We start from the raw sequence: 14,546 nt of genomic DNA on the forward strand, positions 1-14,546 counted from the left end.
GGTCTTAGTGTCTGGCCTTTGTCCAAGTTTGCTTTGATCTGTTCTTTTTCCAGGATGAGCTGGAAGCTGGTTCCAGGACTAGAGCCCTTGAAAGCAGTGAGCCCGGACACCTGGAGTGAAGTTTAAGAACTTTTTTTTTTAATCTAAATTTCTCTGGCCACCACCACTCCCTAGCCTATGGCTAACAGCCACATTCCTTCTTGGGCCACGTCATTTAATCTCAGTTGTTTGGGAAGACCTAAGGGCTACACAAACCAGCCTTGGAGATTAAAAAAAAAAAAAAGCTGTCTCTCCGGGCAGATGATTTTGGACAAAGAGCCCCTGCCAGGAAGGTTTCAGTTCCCACTTGTCCCTTGGCTTCATGCCCTTGTGCAAGGCAAACCTACATTGCAAGGCAAACGGACATTGGTTGGAATTCTAGCTTCACCACTCTGTACATTTATTCCTTTCTCCATTCTAGAAATAAATATGTTCTAGACATTGTGCTCTAGGAACTAGAGTACAGTATTAATAAAATGCAGGCTCCTAGTTTTCGTTCTTGTAGAAGATGCTACAAAGGAATAAACAAGCAATTGCAACACAGGATAAAAGGTACCGAGTCAGTGACTGTGAAGGGCTCTGAGAGAACACACGGGAGGGGAATAACTAATCCAAACTCAGCCCAGGGCTGAGGTGGAATGTGGTGGGGTGGAGTTGGGGGTCAAGGTGAGTGTTAGGAAAGACTGTGACCGTGGCCACCTCAAAAATAGTGCCGATAGGGTAGTTGCTAGTATTGTATGGATGTGTGCGCTGATAGTAATACCTAATGCATAGCAGGTGTTCAGGAAGTACAGTGCCTAGCATCGGTGTCATTGTTGCTGCTGCTGTTTCGGCAGTACTCACTGGCTCTTCGACTCTAGTACTCCTAGTACTTCGACAGCTCCTACCTATCCGTGGTGTGTGTGTGCATTCTCACATTTTCCTAATAGAAAAAAAATAGCATGAATACAGAGTAAAAAAATTAAAATCCTCCGCTCATGCCCTACCTTCTTGGAGGATTTTAGATTTACTCTGAGAAACTGTGTACACCCATAGGCCTGCGAGTGAAAAAAACACACAAATGAACAGCATTCTGCCCCCTGCCTCATGCACACGAACAGGTGCAGGATCTACCTTACCCTTTGCTCTGAAAGTTCCTTTTTCCACCTTTCTTATCTTTTTTACCTAACAATAGAACTGTGAGACTTACTCAGTCTCTCTGCCTAGCATTCCAGGGTTATTTAACCAGCCCCCTTCTGCAGGACAGGTGTTTCTGATCCTTCGTTACGTGTATCGGTTTAACGTTCAGCTTGCAGGTGGCCAGTTCTGTTTCCCCCTTTTACAGCTTCCTCATTCTCTCCTGCCTAAAAACTAAAAGTCTATGCTCTCTATATTCCCTCTTGCTGCTGCCCTATTTTGCTTCTTTTCATGATCAGAACTCTTTATTTTCCCCCAAATATAGTTTTTCTTTGCAGGTTATAAAAATGGAAACTACTTATTGGGACACACTCAAACGACACAGGAAAAGTACAAAGAAAGTGAAAGTCACAGTTATCCCGCTCCTTGGACGTTGCCATGTTGCCTAGTGTCCTTGCAGGCACGCACAGCCATGGGCACCCTTATGTAAGTAGCATCGTTACACAAAAGTGGGTTTATCCTCTGCTGCCCCACAATCCGAGGACACAAAGATTGTTTTGGGAGGAGCTGCCTACATTCCTAGACTGCGTTCATGACCACAGATAAGTCTGCTTCAGCTCCTACCTATCCGTGGAAACACTCTGTGGTTACCAATGGCCTCCATATGGTAAAGTCAGAACTTTCTTGAAGTCAGCTGGCAGACTGAAAGATGAAAGAGCCCAGAACTGGAAGGCAGGAGCCCCTATCCCAGAGATAGGCTGCCCTCCCAGGGGACCAGCCTATTGGGCCCCTCAGCAGTATCTGTGACCACTGAACACCGCCTTCAGGGGTTCTCTGCCATCACGCTCTCCCAGTGTCCCCCCAGTCCGGCTTCCTCCCCAGACACTTACCTCTCACCTGTTCTTTAAAGGCCAGTGTTCCGTAGTCCTGGACTCACCTTCCCTTATCATCTGTGTTCTTTCTAGGTCTTCTTAATGTCATTACTAGTGACTCCCAAAAACCTGTCTCTACCCCAGATCACTCCAGAGCCTCACACTTTGTAGTTCTCCCCTGCCCACTCACACTCAGCTTGTTAACTGCCCCTTTTTTCTAGGGTTCTCTCCTTCATGCACCCCAGTCGTCCTGCTTCTGTGGGGCTTCTCTACCCCAGCCTCTCCCCTGGAGCCCACATTATCCCCAACCTTGGCAGTCCCAGAAAGCCCCCCGCCCCCCAACCACAGAGCTCCATCTCCTCTCCAGAACCTTGGTTCCAGAACCTTTCCAGTCTACTCTCCACCGTTATTGAGTTGAAGTCTCTAGGTGTGTATGCTGTGAAGCTTTTGGCCAGTAACTGTTACTTTAGCGTTTCACTAAGGGAAAAGAAAGCACTTAAGGATACAGCTTTTTAAAAAGTTCTCACCCAAGGATATGTTGTTATTGATTTGAGAGAGAGATAGAGAGACATCAGTGTGAGAGAAACATTGATCAGTTGCCTCCCATAAACAATGCAACTGGAGATTGAACAGCAGCCTAAGTATGTGCCTTGGCCAGGAATCGAACCTTCAATCTTTTGTTCTATGGGACAATGTTCCAACCAGCTGAGCCATCCAGTCAGGGCAAGAGAATATCTTCTGAATGTTAAAAGACTTTTTTTTTTTTCCTTAAGATTTTTATTTATTTATTTATTTTTAGAGAGGGGAAGGGAGGGAGAAAGACGGAGAGAAACATCAATGTGTGGTTGCCTCTCACATGGCCCCCACTGGGGACCTGGCCTGCAACCCAGGCATGTGCCCTGACTGGGAATCAAACCTGTGACTCTTTGGTTCTCAGGCCTGCGCTCAATCCACTGAATTATACCAGCCAGGATGAATGTTAAAAGACTTTTCTAATATTTCAGATTATGTCATCTGCACAGCTCCCCCAGTGGAGCCAGTCATATGGGGGTGCTCAAATCTGGAGTTAGACACTACTTCAGTTTAAAGACGAGCTCTGTCCGTTGCCAACTGAGTGACCTTAGACACATTGCTTAAGCTCTGTGCCTCAAGAGTTCGCTTTACAATGGACATAACAATAGCACCTACCTCACTGAGAGGACTCAGGGCGGTGATGCATGTTAAGTGCTCTGCACATACTAGGTGCTTTAGAAATGTAGATGGTTATAGCTGAGAAAAGTGAGACTGGGGGGAAGGGAAATGTTTCCATCCCAAGCTGCAACCATGCTAGTCATCTACTATAAGTCACAGGTAAAATGCTACCCTTTATTTCTTGATGGAGGTCTGGCTCTGGAAGTAATTGAGAGAACCTGATTGAATGTCCTCCCCCATCTGGATTCAAGGGCTGTGTCCTCTGAGTTGGCTCATGGGTGGTAGAATCCTGGCTTAGGGTCCCAGAGACTTGGCTTATGGGCACTCCTTCTCCCTCTTCACTAATTTCAGGTGGGTTACTCACCCTTTCTGGGTCTTAGCTTTTCTTTGTATAAAATGAAATTTTTAAACTGAATGATGGGGGAGGTCTCTTCCTCCATCCGCAGTAGTCTGAATCTTCCTCAAATCCCTGATACAGTAGGAGTGACATTAGGTTATGTACAAATAGTTAACCTAGAGTCCAAGATTCAGAGACTCTGTACCCCTAAAAATATGCAAAATGTCTGCATGTAATGTATGTGCACATGTATGAAAACTGACATCTGAGCATTTTTCTGGGAATGGCCTTCTTTAGCTTTGAAAAGCAGGTCTGAGATCCTAGATTAGTCACAGGCCTTGTTTAGGCCTCATCAATCTGGACGACAGCAACAATCTCCAAACTGGTCTCCCCACTTCTCTCTCTTTCCCTTCGATCTATCCTCCACCCACCACACAGTGTATCCTTCTATAAAAGGCAATGCTGACTTGGTCATTCCCCTGCTCAAATCCTTCCATTGGTTCCAGTTGCCTAAATTACTTGCGTGGCATTTAAAGTCCATCATAATCTTACCTAGCCTTCTCCTCATACACATATCCTGCCACACCCTAATTCATTTTCTCTGACCTCAACCCCTTCATATACCCTCTGCCCTGGCCACAAGGAACATTTTGCTGCTTCCTGAATGCCTCAGGCACTTTCACATCTCTCCTCCTTTGCACGGGCTTTCCTGAATTCCATCAGACAAACTGCTGTGTGGGCTTGAAAAATCCAATTTAGGTGTCACCAGTCTGTGATGTCTTCCTGACTTACTCCCAAAATTAGGTGGATCCTTCTTTGCTCACACTACTTTTTCATAACATTTATCCCACTATATGGAAATTGTGTGTTTTAGCGTCTGTATCCCCAATGGATAAGAAGTTCTTCCAGGAGAGAGACCAAGCTTCCAATTGACTTCTTAATTCCCAGTACACAGCACAGGGCCTGGAAACACGTAGGCACCAATAAAAATTATGTAAAAAGAAAAAGCAAAACAAAACAGAAAAAAAAAAAAAAAACCCCTGTGGCCCTGGCTAGTGTGATTGAGCACTGGCCTGAGAACCAAAGGGTTGCTAGTTCAATTCCCAGTCAGGGCACATGCCTGGGTTGCAGGCCAGGTCTCTGGCTGGGAGTTAATAAGAGGCAACCAATCCATGTTTCTCTCCCTCTCTTTCTCCCTCCCTCCCTCCCTCCCTCCCCATTTCTCTAAAAAATAAATAAATAAAATCTTAAAACTGCAAAATAGTTCTGGCCAGGTAGCTCAGCTTGTTAGAGTGTCGTCCCCATTTTCACTCGTTAGTGTGGTCCCCTTGCACCAAGTCAATCCCTGGTCAGAGCACACGTGAGATTCAACCAACAAATGCATGAATAATAAATTGATGTTTCTCTCCCTCTCTTTCTAAAAAAATCAGTTAATAAATTTAAAACTGTAAAATAATCAGTAAATTAATGAAGGAGTAACTCTGAGTGATCGACGACTGAAGAGGCTGAGGAGGAACAGTAGATACACCTGAACAGGTTCCCCAGGCCCCTCTCCCAAGCTCCTCCCCGCGGTGAACTACATTTCCCAGAAGGCCCCGCGTCCCGGGCATGCGTGCGGGAGGGCAAGGAAGCTGCGACGGGGAGTTTCACTCTGGCTGTCTTCTCTTCAGAGTCCGAGACGCGGCCGAAGTCGTACCCAGGCCAAGCCAGAGCTGCAGCCCGAGGGAGGCGGTGCCCTCATCCTGACCCCTCGCTCTCCTTAGCTTGGTGAGAAGGGAACGTCAGGCCACCTGCTGGTCACCAGTGCTGGGTCCTAGGGCGCGGGAGAGACTAAGCTGAGCTGGGACCGGAAGGGGGCGGGTGTGGAAGTGAAGGAGGTCTGGGCTGGGCCGGGCTGGAGAGGAGTCCGGGGATTAAGTCTGGAGGGGAATTGGGAGGACTGGTCTCAAGACTAGAGGTCTCGGAGGTGAGAGTTGGCACTGGGAATTTAGACTGGGTGCTGAGTGGGAAAGTGAACGCCGGGGTGGAAGCCAAAGCGCTAGCAGGTGGAGGGCGCAGACCCTGGGAATTTGGGTCGGTGGGCGGACCCCTCACCACAGGACTGCGAGGAGGCGGTGATGATATTGCCACCCGGCTGCCCGTTAGGGTGCGGGTTCTGCTGGAGTCTGCCTCCAGCGGAATGACTCACTGGAGCGGGTACTGTAATTTAGGGGACTTCGCCTCCTAACTCTGGTTCTCTGTCCCAAGTGGGGTCCGCCTTCCGGAAGCTCCTGTTTCCAAGGACCCTGCGTTACTTTTGTAGGGCGTGTTAGGCGGGACGTGTAAGGTATGCTGAAGAAGATTGAGAAGACTTTTTCTGGAGCTGCCTTTTATCCTGCCTTTATCAACCAGCTCGATACTGGCTCCACTTCCCTAAGAGCCAGTAGCAGTGGAAATAGTGTGTGCATAGACGCCTGGACCCTTAACAAACTCAAAATGTTTCTGCACGCCATCCCAGCTCCCCTCGTTTTAGAAGGTGGATTTCCTGGAGGCCAAAATTAGGCTTTAACTTAAACCATCAGAGTAAATATAACTAGGCCCCTTGTTCATTGCTGTGATTTTGGCCAAATGTTTACTCTTTCTGGTGTGTTGATTTCCTGGATGCCTACACTGCAGATTGGTTTATGAAGTCCTTTTGGGCTTTTTTGTCTGAAAGGGAAGGGTTAAGGGTTTTTTGTTTTTGTTTTTGTTTTTGTTTTTTTACAATCCCCTTGATTATTTGAGTGGGCAGAGGAAGACTCCTGTACCGTCTGCTCTGCTTAGGGTGTTGGAATATAAATCAGGTGGTTTCCAGTCCCCACTCACAGCACATGGGCCCAACATCTGTGCGTTCATTTTCACTAACTGCTGTTTCTCAATTTAAAACTTGATCATCTTCTTTCTTACTGGCAAAGGTGCCTTGGAATTTGTGTCGCTGAGTCAGCAAGCCTTTCAGATCTGCCTGGTTTTTGTTATCTGCATTTTATATCAAGATGGGAACTCGAACAAGTCATTCCTCTTAAGGATCTGGTGTCTCCATCAAGAAGGGACAATTTGCGCCAGCTCTCCAGAGAGAAAAGGTGAGAGCCATGGGGACTTTACATCGCTGCCTTCGTAATCTGGTTTTCAATAGAGAAGGTGGGGGCTGGGGAGGGTAGAATTTGAGGTCTCCAGGATGAAAGTGAGCCGAGGAAGTAGGTTGTTGATTACCAGCTCTCTCAAATAAATTCACATGGCCTCTTGCCAGTGGCTTCTCCTGTTTAACCAGTCTCAGAGGGTGCTTTCTACATGGTTTGCACTTTAAGACATGCTTTATGGGATAAAGGACATAAGTCACAATTTCTGCATTTAACTGGAAATTTTTATTTCTTTTGTTGCATGAACCTTTACTGGGTGCCTCCTTTGTGTGAAGCCCCATGCTCAGTGCTGGGAAACAGTGAGGAGTAACAAGACCTGTCTTTTTGGAATTTGGTTGTTTGGTAGAAAAGACAGACAAAACAGTAGACAGTGACAAGGTGTTGTCAGTGTGATATGTGTTGAGGGACAGGGACTCACAGGGCAGCACCCCCCCCCCCCCAGGAAGGTTAGAAGGTCAAGAAAGCTTCTGGAAGCTGATAGCTAAAGTGAGTTGTGAAGCAGTGGGACTTAGAAAGTGGGGGCAGTAGCCTGGCAGAGGAATTGGCAAATGCAAAGTCGTGAAGCTGCCTGGCATGTCTGGGCCTCTGTAAGTAAGCTCAGTGGCTAGACAAGGGATGGATGAGGGGTATAAGATGCTAAAAAGGTGGGTAGATAGCTGAGTACGGAGGGTTTTGTGGACCCCGCCAAGGCAATGGGGAGCAGAAGGATTTTAGCAGAAGGGGGGGGCATTTAAAATTTGTACACTGGCTGGAAATTTGTACACTGGCTGGATTGGGTTTGACTGGATTATTCTCTTTGTGACTGTTGCCTTTCACCATGCCAGCTTCTGGTAAGGGGGAGGTGAACACGAGGTTTTACCCTCAGCTCGTTGATGGACGTCAAGAACTGTAAAGGACAGAGTGCCATGGAAGTTGATAAAAGGGTGTTTTCTCTCTATTGGGCACACCAGGGCCTCGTGGAGGTGCTATTTAAATGGAGCCTTGAAAGTATGGGTCAGGTGGGGCTGGGCGGCCAAGTGAATGGGATTCCGTAGAGCTGAGGCCCAGAGGTGTATGTAGTAGCAGATCATCACTTAAATTCTTTGGGAGGGGCTGGGGAGAGGGAGGTATAGATGAAAGAGGTATTGAAGGGAAGCACACTGGCAAATACTGTTGATAGGGAGGGACCAGATTGTGATGCACTTCAGTGTGAATCCAGGGAACTTGAATTTTATTCCATAAATCTGGTGGAAGTGTGGAAGAAGCAGGGTCAGAACTATACTGCAGGAAGCTCAGTCTTACACCTATCTCTGAGGTGGACTAGAAGGAGAGACAGTTGGGGAAGCCAGTGGGAGAGAATACTTACCAAGGTGAGAGGCATAAAGGTCCCAAGCAGATGCTGGCTGTTAGCGCTGAGGAGGGAGGGGAAGAAGAAGAGAGTGAGCCATGGCACCCGTGGGGCAGTGGAGGAAGGGCAAGACTCCCAGGTTTTTCTCCTAACTGTTTGGGTCAGAGTGGAGCTGGGGAATCCAGGAGGAAAAGCAGAATTAAGAAGAAGGGTGGTGAGTTTAGCTACAGACACATCGAAGGTATATAAGGTGTCAACAGGAAGGGGACTGTGGGCCAGGGAGAAAAGTCCCTGATTCACCCTATATACACCTACAGGAGCTGTATGCCAGGGCTTATGCTTGTCACCTGGAGTACAAAGATAAGTTAAATGGTCTGTTTTATGTGTTTGTTTTACTTTTTACCTCAGGCTTGCCTATATTTATTTACTAAGTTATTTTTAACAAATGTAGTAAGCTTCTGTATTCCAGCCACTCAAAATAGAAGCTTAGACTATTGTCCCGATACACTAGAGTTGCAGGTTTAATCTCTGGTCAGGGGACGTGCAAGAATCAATTAATGAATGCATAAGTAAGTGGACCAGCCAGTCGATGTCTCTCTGTCTCTCTCTCAAATCAATAAACAGAAGGTGGCCGACTCCTGCCATGGGGAGCCATGGTAACTGCGGTAACCTGGAGGGTGTGTGCTAGCTAGTTGTTTCTGGACGAGTGTTGAATCTAGGTCAGGTCTGAAAATGTGGCCAACTTTTCTGGTTTTCAAGAAGCTGAAAATCTGGATTTAAAAAAAAAGGGTGAATATTTCAATTTTTAAACAGCAGCTTCATTTTTTAAAAAACGGAAAACTGTGGAGGCCAAGAAAAACACATCTGGCAGGCTGATTTGTCCAGCTTCAGCTTCTCTTCTGCGTTGGTGGACTGTGGAAATAGATTTGGGTTTACTTACATCTGTGTATTCTTGGTCAAGTTGCTTATCTTCTTTTTTTTTTTTTTTTTTTTAAATATTTATTTATTTATTTTTTAGAGAGAGGGGAAGGGAAGGAGAAAGAGTGGGAGAGAAACATCAATGTGTGGCTGCCTCTCGTGAGTCCCCTGCTGGGAACTGGCCTGCAACCCAGGCATGTGCCCTGACTGGGAATCGAACTGCGATACTCTGATTCGTAGGCCCGCGCTCAATCCACTGAGCCACACCAGCCAGGGCAAGTTGCTTATCTTCTTTTGCCTCACATTTATAAAATAGAGGTAATACTTACCCCCAGGACTGTGAGGATTAAATGAAAACACTTATAGTCAGCCCAGTGCCTGGTGCATAGTAAGCCCTTGGTTGGTAGCCATCACTGTTATTACTGCAGGTGGTCCGATTGCTCCTGGCAGAGAAGCAGCAGCAGGCTGTTGGTGCTGGTAGAGGTTTCCCATGGGGGTCAGTGGGGCCTGTCCCTGGAGGGCTCAGGGCAGGCACCCGCCAGAAAAGGAGCAGTCACTTCCCTTCGAGCAGCCCAGCGTGCAGGGAACAAGTCATGTGTTGGTTTCCTTGTGTCTCAGAAATCTAGTAAGTTCTGGGTGGCACTGGCTTGAGCCATCTCTTTTTAGGACAATAGCCCCATTTTGCAGTGTTCTCCTATTGTGATAATTTAGGTACCCGAACGGTCAGTTTTATGCATTTTCTTGGGACTCAGGGATGGGGGGATGTCTCTTGGCAAGGAGGTACCCTGGTACTTTGGCAAGGCCTGTTATTAGTGACACCCCACTGGGATAGTAGCAGCCATTTAAAGTAATGATGGTAAGTAATGGTGGTGGTGGTTTGGTTTATATTTATGACCTTCTGAAAGTGTTAGGCACTTTTATTTTATTTTTTTAATCCTCACCCGAGGATACGTTTTTATTGATTTTAGAGAGCGGGGTGGGGAGTGTGGGGAGAGGGGAGAAAAACATCGATGTGAGAGAGAAACATTGATTGGTTGCCTCCTGTACATGCCCTGACCAGGGATCGAACCCGCAACCATCGTTGGTGTATAGGACGATGCTTCAACTCACTGAGCCACCTGGCCAGGGCTAAAAGTGTTAGACATTTTAAAGAAATTTGTTTCTGATAACAGAAGTTATACTTTCTCACTTCAGAAAATGTGAAAAGTTCAGATATATAAGTAAAGTCGAACAGAAGGTCTCTTGTAATTTCTCTATTCAAAGGCAGCTGTTGTTAACATTTTGGCACATTTTTATTGAGTTTTCTTCATGCTTCCCATTTACCTAGTTAAAATAATGTTATGATGAATATCTTTATATCGAAGTTTCTCTAAATCTTCTTAGATAGATTTTTAAGGTTGATTTGAGAGAGAGAAAGGGGAGGGTGGAGAAAGAAAGAAGGAGAAAAACATTGATTTGTTGTCCCCTTATTTATGCATTCATTGGTTGGTTCTTGTATGTGCCCTGACCAGGGATCAAACCCGCAACCTTGGCATATTGGGATGACACTCTAACCAACTGAGCTACCTGGCCAGGGGGCCCTAGGTAGATTCTTAATTATTGGGTCAAAGCAAATGAACATTTTTAAACCTCTTGATACATATTACTCAGCTGTTTTCTGGAAGAGTTTTATCCTTCCAGCATCATGAAGTCTCAGTATACTATTGCCAACAATGAGTTTTGAAATTAAGTTATTTTTACTACTTTGCTAGGCAAAAGATAATATTCCATTGTTTTGAATTTGTATTACAAGCAACATTTCTACTAAAGTAGAACGTTTTTTTTGACGTGTTTTCCTGTAGGATTCGACCTTCCCGGGTCAGAAGGCTTCCTGACAGTGCCTGGGTGGCGGGCTATACTGTGAGAAGTCTTTGAAGGTCATGCTGTAGTCACTGGTCATGCCCACCATGTCAGCTGATAGGGTATGGAGTTTCAGGCCAGGCTTCTTGAAAAGAGCCTGAAAGTGAGGCAGCTTATAAAATAGGACTTGAATCACCTGGTGTCACTGGTTTCCAGTCCATGCTCCTTAGAACTCTTCTGCAGAAGAGCTTCCTGGGAAGTGGGAATGGAGTCCACCTCTGTGTCAAAGACAGCACCCCTCATTTCTGTGTTTTACATATCAATGAGTTGCACACGACCACAGTTGGGGAAGGGTTCTGCTGGAAAAACCATCCGACCACCTGAGTAGTAAGTAGCTTGGAGAAGGGGAGGTGACTGTCCCAAGGTTGCTGAGCACATGGGAGACCACGAGTGGAGCACAGTGTGTATGGCCAGAAAGGAGGGGTCTGACCTTTATCTCCCCTCAGGACAGCAGAGGCAGGACAGATGCTGGCAGTAGTGTGGACTAACGGGTGAGCTGCCAAGTTCAGGCTTGGGCCAAGCTGTTACATATTTTGGTGGGCTTTGGAAGGATCAAATGGGGCCCTCCCTCGCGTGTTGGGAAGTTGACAGTCACACAGTCTGAGTGTAAAACCGTACCCAGGGCCGTCTTCCCAGAGGCCACAGCTGTGGCGGGATCCATGTGTGTGGTTCACCCACCCGCAGGCCCACAGGCGGGATGATTTTCACTCACATTCTTGTGCCATCTCACATCTTGTTCTAAAGCTTTTCTAAATCTTCTGGGAATAGGAAGGTTTTCGGACACCTGCAGAGTTTTTCTTTCCTGTGAAAACACCTCTGTGGTGGAATGGCCAGTGTTCCTCTGTGCCTCAGAGGCACAGTGGTGTAGACAGGGATTCACAGCTAAATTCTGTGAGAGAATACAAGGGAAACAGGATGGGTATTTTTGTTTGTGTTTGTTTTTTGGTCAAAGTTGTTGATATTAAAAGAAATTTTTTTTGTTTTATCATAAAAAGTAATATGGCCACTGTAGGACATGTGCAAGTGCAGACACAGGTAAAAAAAATTCTATAATTCCATCACCGTTAATTAACATTGCACATTGGTCCTTCTGGTCTTTTAAGAATTACTTTATAGCCCTGGCTGGTGTAGCTCAGTGGATTGAGCACTGGTCCACGAACCAGAGGATCGAGGTTCGATTCCCAGTCAAGGCACATAACTGGGTTGCAGGCTGGTTCCCAGCAGGGGACACACGAAAGGCAACCACACATTGCTATTTCTCTCCCTCTCCTTCCCTTCCCCTCTAAAAATAAATAAATAAATAATTTAAAAAAATTATTTTATATAAGGTAGAAGGAACATAGGTTTTATGAAGTCACAGACTAGCCACCTGACCTTGGGTAAATTCTTAATTTCTTTTGGCCTCAGTTTCCTCATGTGTAAAATGGGAATAACTTCTGCTTTCAAAGATGGTAGAGGGTTGAGAGAACTGGACGCCAAAAGCACCACACACTGTGTGTGCCACATAGTAGGTGCTCAATAAATGGCACGCCCACCTGCCTGAGAGCCTAGCATGTGCACTCACATAGCCTATATTTTTGGTTTGTCATGGGCATTATCTTAGGTCCATAAGCTTTTTGTAAACATTTTTTTAGGACTTCTAGTCCATCATTAGACTATTCTATAATTTCTTTGAGAATTCCATTGTTTTAAGCCCTGACTGGTGTGGCTCACTTGGTTGGGTGTCATCCCACAAAGCAAAAGGTTGCTGGTTTGATTCCCCGTCAGGGCACGTGCCTGGGTTGTGGGCTCAGTCCCCGGTTGGGGCGTGTGCAGGAGGCAGCTGATTGCTGATTCTCTCACACTGATGTTTCTCTCCCTCTTTTTCTCCCTGCCCTTCTCTCTAAAAATAAATAAGTAAAATCTTCAAAAGAAGAGTTCCATTATTTTAAGGTGTTTTTGCTTTCACATTGAAGCTTTTTTCCATGGCCAATTTTAATAATAATAATTTTCATAATTAATAACATAGCCCTGTCATTAGAAGCTAAAACAAATTAGGTTTTTTAAAAATATTTTTTAAATTTATTTTTAGAGAGAGGGGATGGGAAGGAGAAAGTGGGAGAGAAACATCAGTGTGTGGTTGCCTCTCATGTGTCCCTCACTGAGGACCTGGCCTGCAACCCAGGCATGTGCCCTGACTGGGAATCGAGCCGGCGACCTTTGCTTCACAGGCCTGCACTCAATCCACTGAGCTGTACCAGCCAGGGCACAAATTAGGTTTCTGAACCACGGCTCCCAGTAGCTGAGGTGGTAGAGAATGGGTGCATCGACAGGGCTGCTGTGTGCACACAGTTGCTGTGTTCAGGTGGAACGCCAGTGGGCGTTTCTGGGTCGGGCCTCAAATGCTTGGCCTGTGGAGCAGAAGGTTCTCCCTTCTTTTTGTCCTCTGGTGCATCAGACCCTCTGGGATACTGGGCATTGAAGAGCTGCCCTCCAGCTTTGTGTCAGCCCTGGCTCCGCCCACAGGGAGTTCCTGTGCCAGTGGGAGGTAGACACTGAAACCAAGGATAAGCGGGATGCGTGGTGAAGGTGCTCGTGAGGGTGGAGGTCAGAGGGCTCAGGAGGAGGGTGCTGTGGCTGAGTCTGGAAAGATGGGCATGTTTGCTTGGGGGCTTCTCCGAAGAGAGGGCAGGAGTCTAGACACATGCATCAGCGGGTTCCGTGGCTTGGAGGTGGAAAGTGGCTCTGAACGTTAAGGCACTCGCTAGAATTTCATTTGGCTAGACATAAGGTGGGGGTCTTGATGTAAGTGGGGACAGCACTAGGCACAGAGGGGCTGTGTGCCATGACAGCTTCATCTCTGGGTCTCCAGGCCCTAGACAGGGCCCGGGCCATGGTGGGCCTGCAGTCTATGGAGACCAGACACTTTCATGAAAAGCTTAGCTGAAGTTCTCAGCAGTATTTCTCAGGCTGTTTGGCAGAGTTCTGTGAGTTGGTTGATTTGGGGATGTGTGGACACGCTATGTATGCTGATGTACAGGAGGTGTGTGTTGCCTGAGAGTTGAATGATGCCTGTCAGGAGTTGCCAGGAGGAAAGTCCAGGCTCAGGAGTAATTGACCCTGAGATTGGTCCTGTGGTTTGTACCTGGATGTGGTTCCAGAGACTTCTAATTGCAGGCACTGAGCTAATAAGCCAGCCCGCCCGCTTGCCCAAGGGCATCCCAGGTCCCATCCTCCAGGCGTGATGTGTGCTTCTGTTGGAGCAGTTGGCAGCTCAGTGGCGGCCCTGGCACCCACAGGTGTACTCAGTTGTTGCAGGCCTGACTCATTGCCTGTGTCCTCATGCCGTGTGGCTCAGTGCTGCCGTAGGCTGCCACTCCTTACCCGGACTTGAGGGGTGGGAGGTTCTGGGGTTGAGAGGAGAAGGGAAAGGGAGGGAGGCCAAGATTTGCTGATAACTACTCTGTGCCTGTTTCTTTGCTGGGTGCTCTATACACATCTATGCTTGAGAATAGATATTGGTATCTTCATTTCCAAATAAAAGGGAAAGAAAACAAGCTAGGTATCTTTGGCAGAATGGTACCATGAGTAGAGTAAATCAGCGGTGCGTCGATGCCAGAGCCCATACCTGTTTCTTTTTGCATGCTGCTCCAGATCCACCTCCCTCGTGAGGCAGTGGTCTTGGACTTCTTATTGAAACTTTGATGGTGTAG

At 46.8% G+C, this 14,546-nt stretch overlaps 1 protein-coding gene across 3 annotated transcripts in view; it reads left to right on the plus strand.

Annotated features, from left to right (window-relative positions):
• Positions 1 to 5,176: 5,176 nt before the first annotated feature.
• The window catches only part of DTX2 (deltex E3 ubiquitin ligase 2), a 34,334-nt gene continuing 24,964 nt past the window's right edge, over positions 5,177 to 14,546 (plus strand). For 2 of the 3 annotated variants that reach the window (XM_037139167.2, XM_037139169.2), the window contains exons 1-2: positions 5,177 to 5,322; positions 6,489 to 6,653. The gene's annotated coding sequence lies outside the window, so the exon portion shown is untranslated. Of the gene's footprint in view, positions 5,323 to 5,434; positions 5,522 to 6,488; positions 6,654 to 14,546 lie in introns of those variants that run through there. The other variant, XM_037139168.2, reaches the window with a different exon arrangement.

This window comes from Artibeus jamaicensis, unplaced genomic scaffold (genome assembly GCF_021234435.1).
Source record: "Artibeus jamaicensis isolate MK-2021 breed Jamaican fruit bat unplaced genomic scaffold, CSHL_Jam_final contig_956, whole genome shotgun sequence".
Classification (NCBI taxonomy): domain Eukaryota; kingdom Metazoa; phylum Chordata; class Mammalia; order Chiroptera; family Phyllostomidae; genus Artibeus; species Artibeus jamaicensis.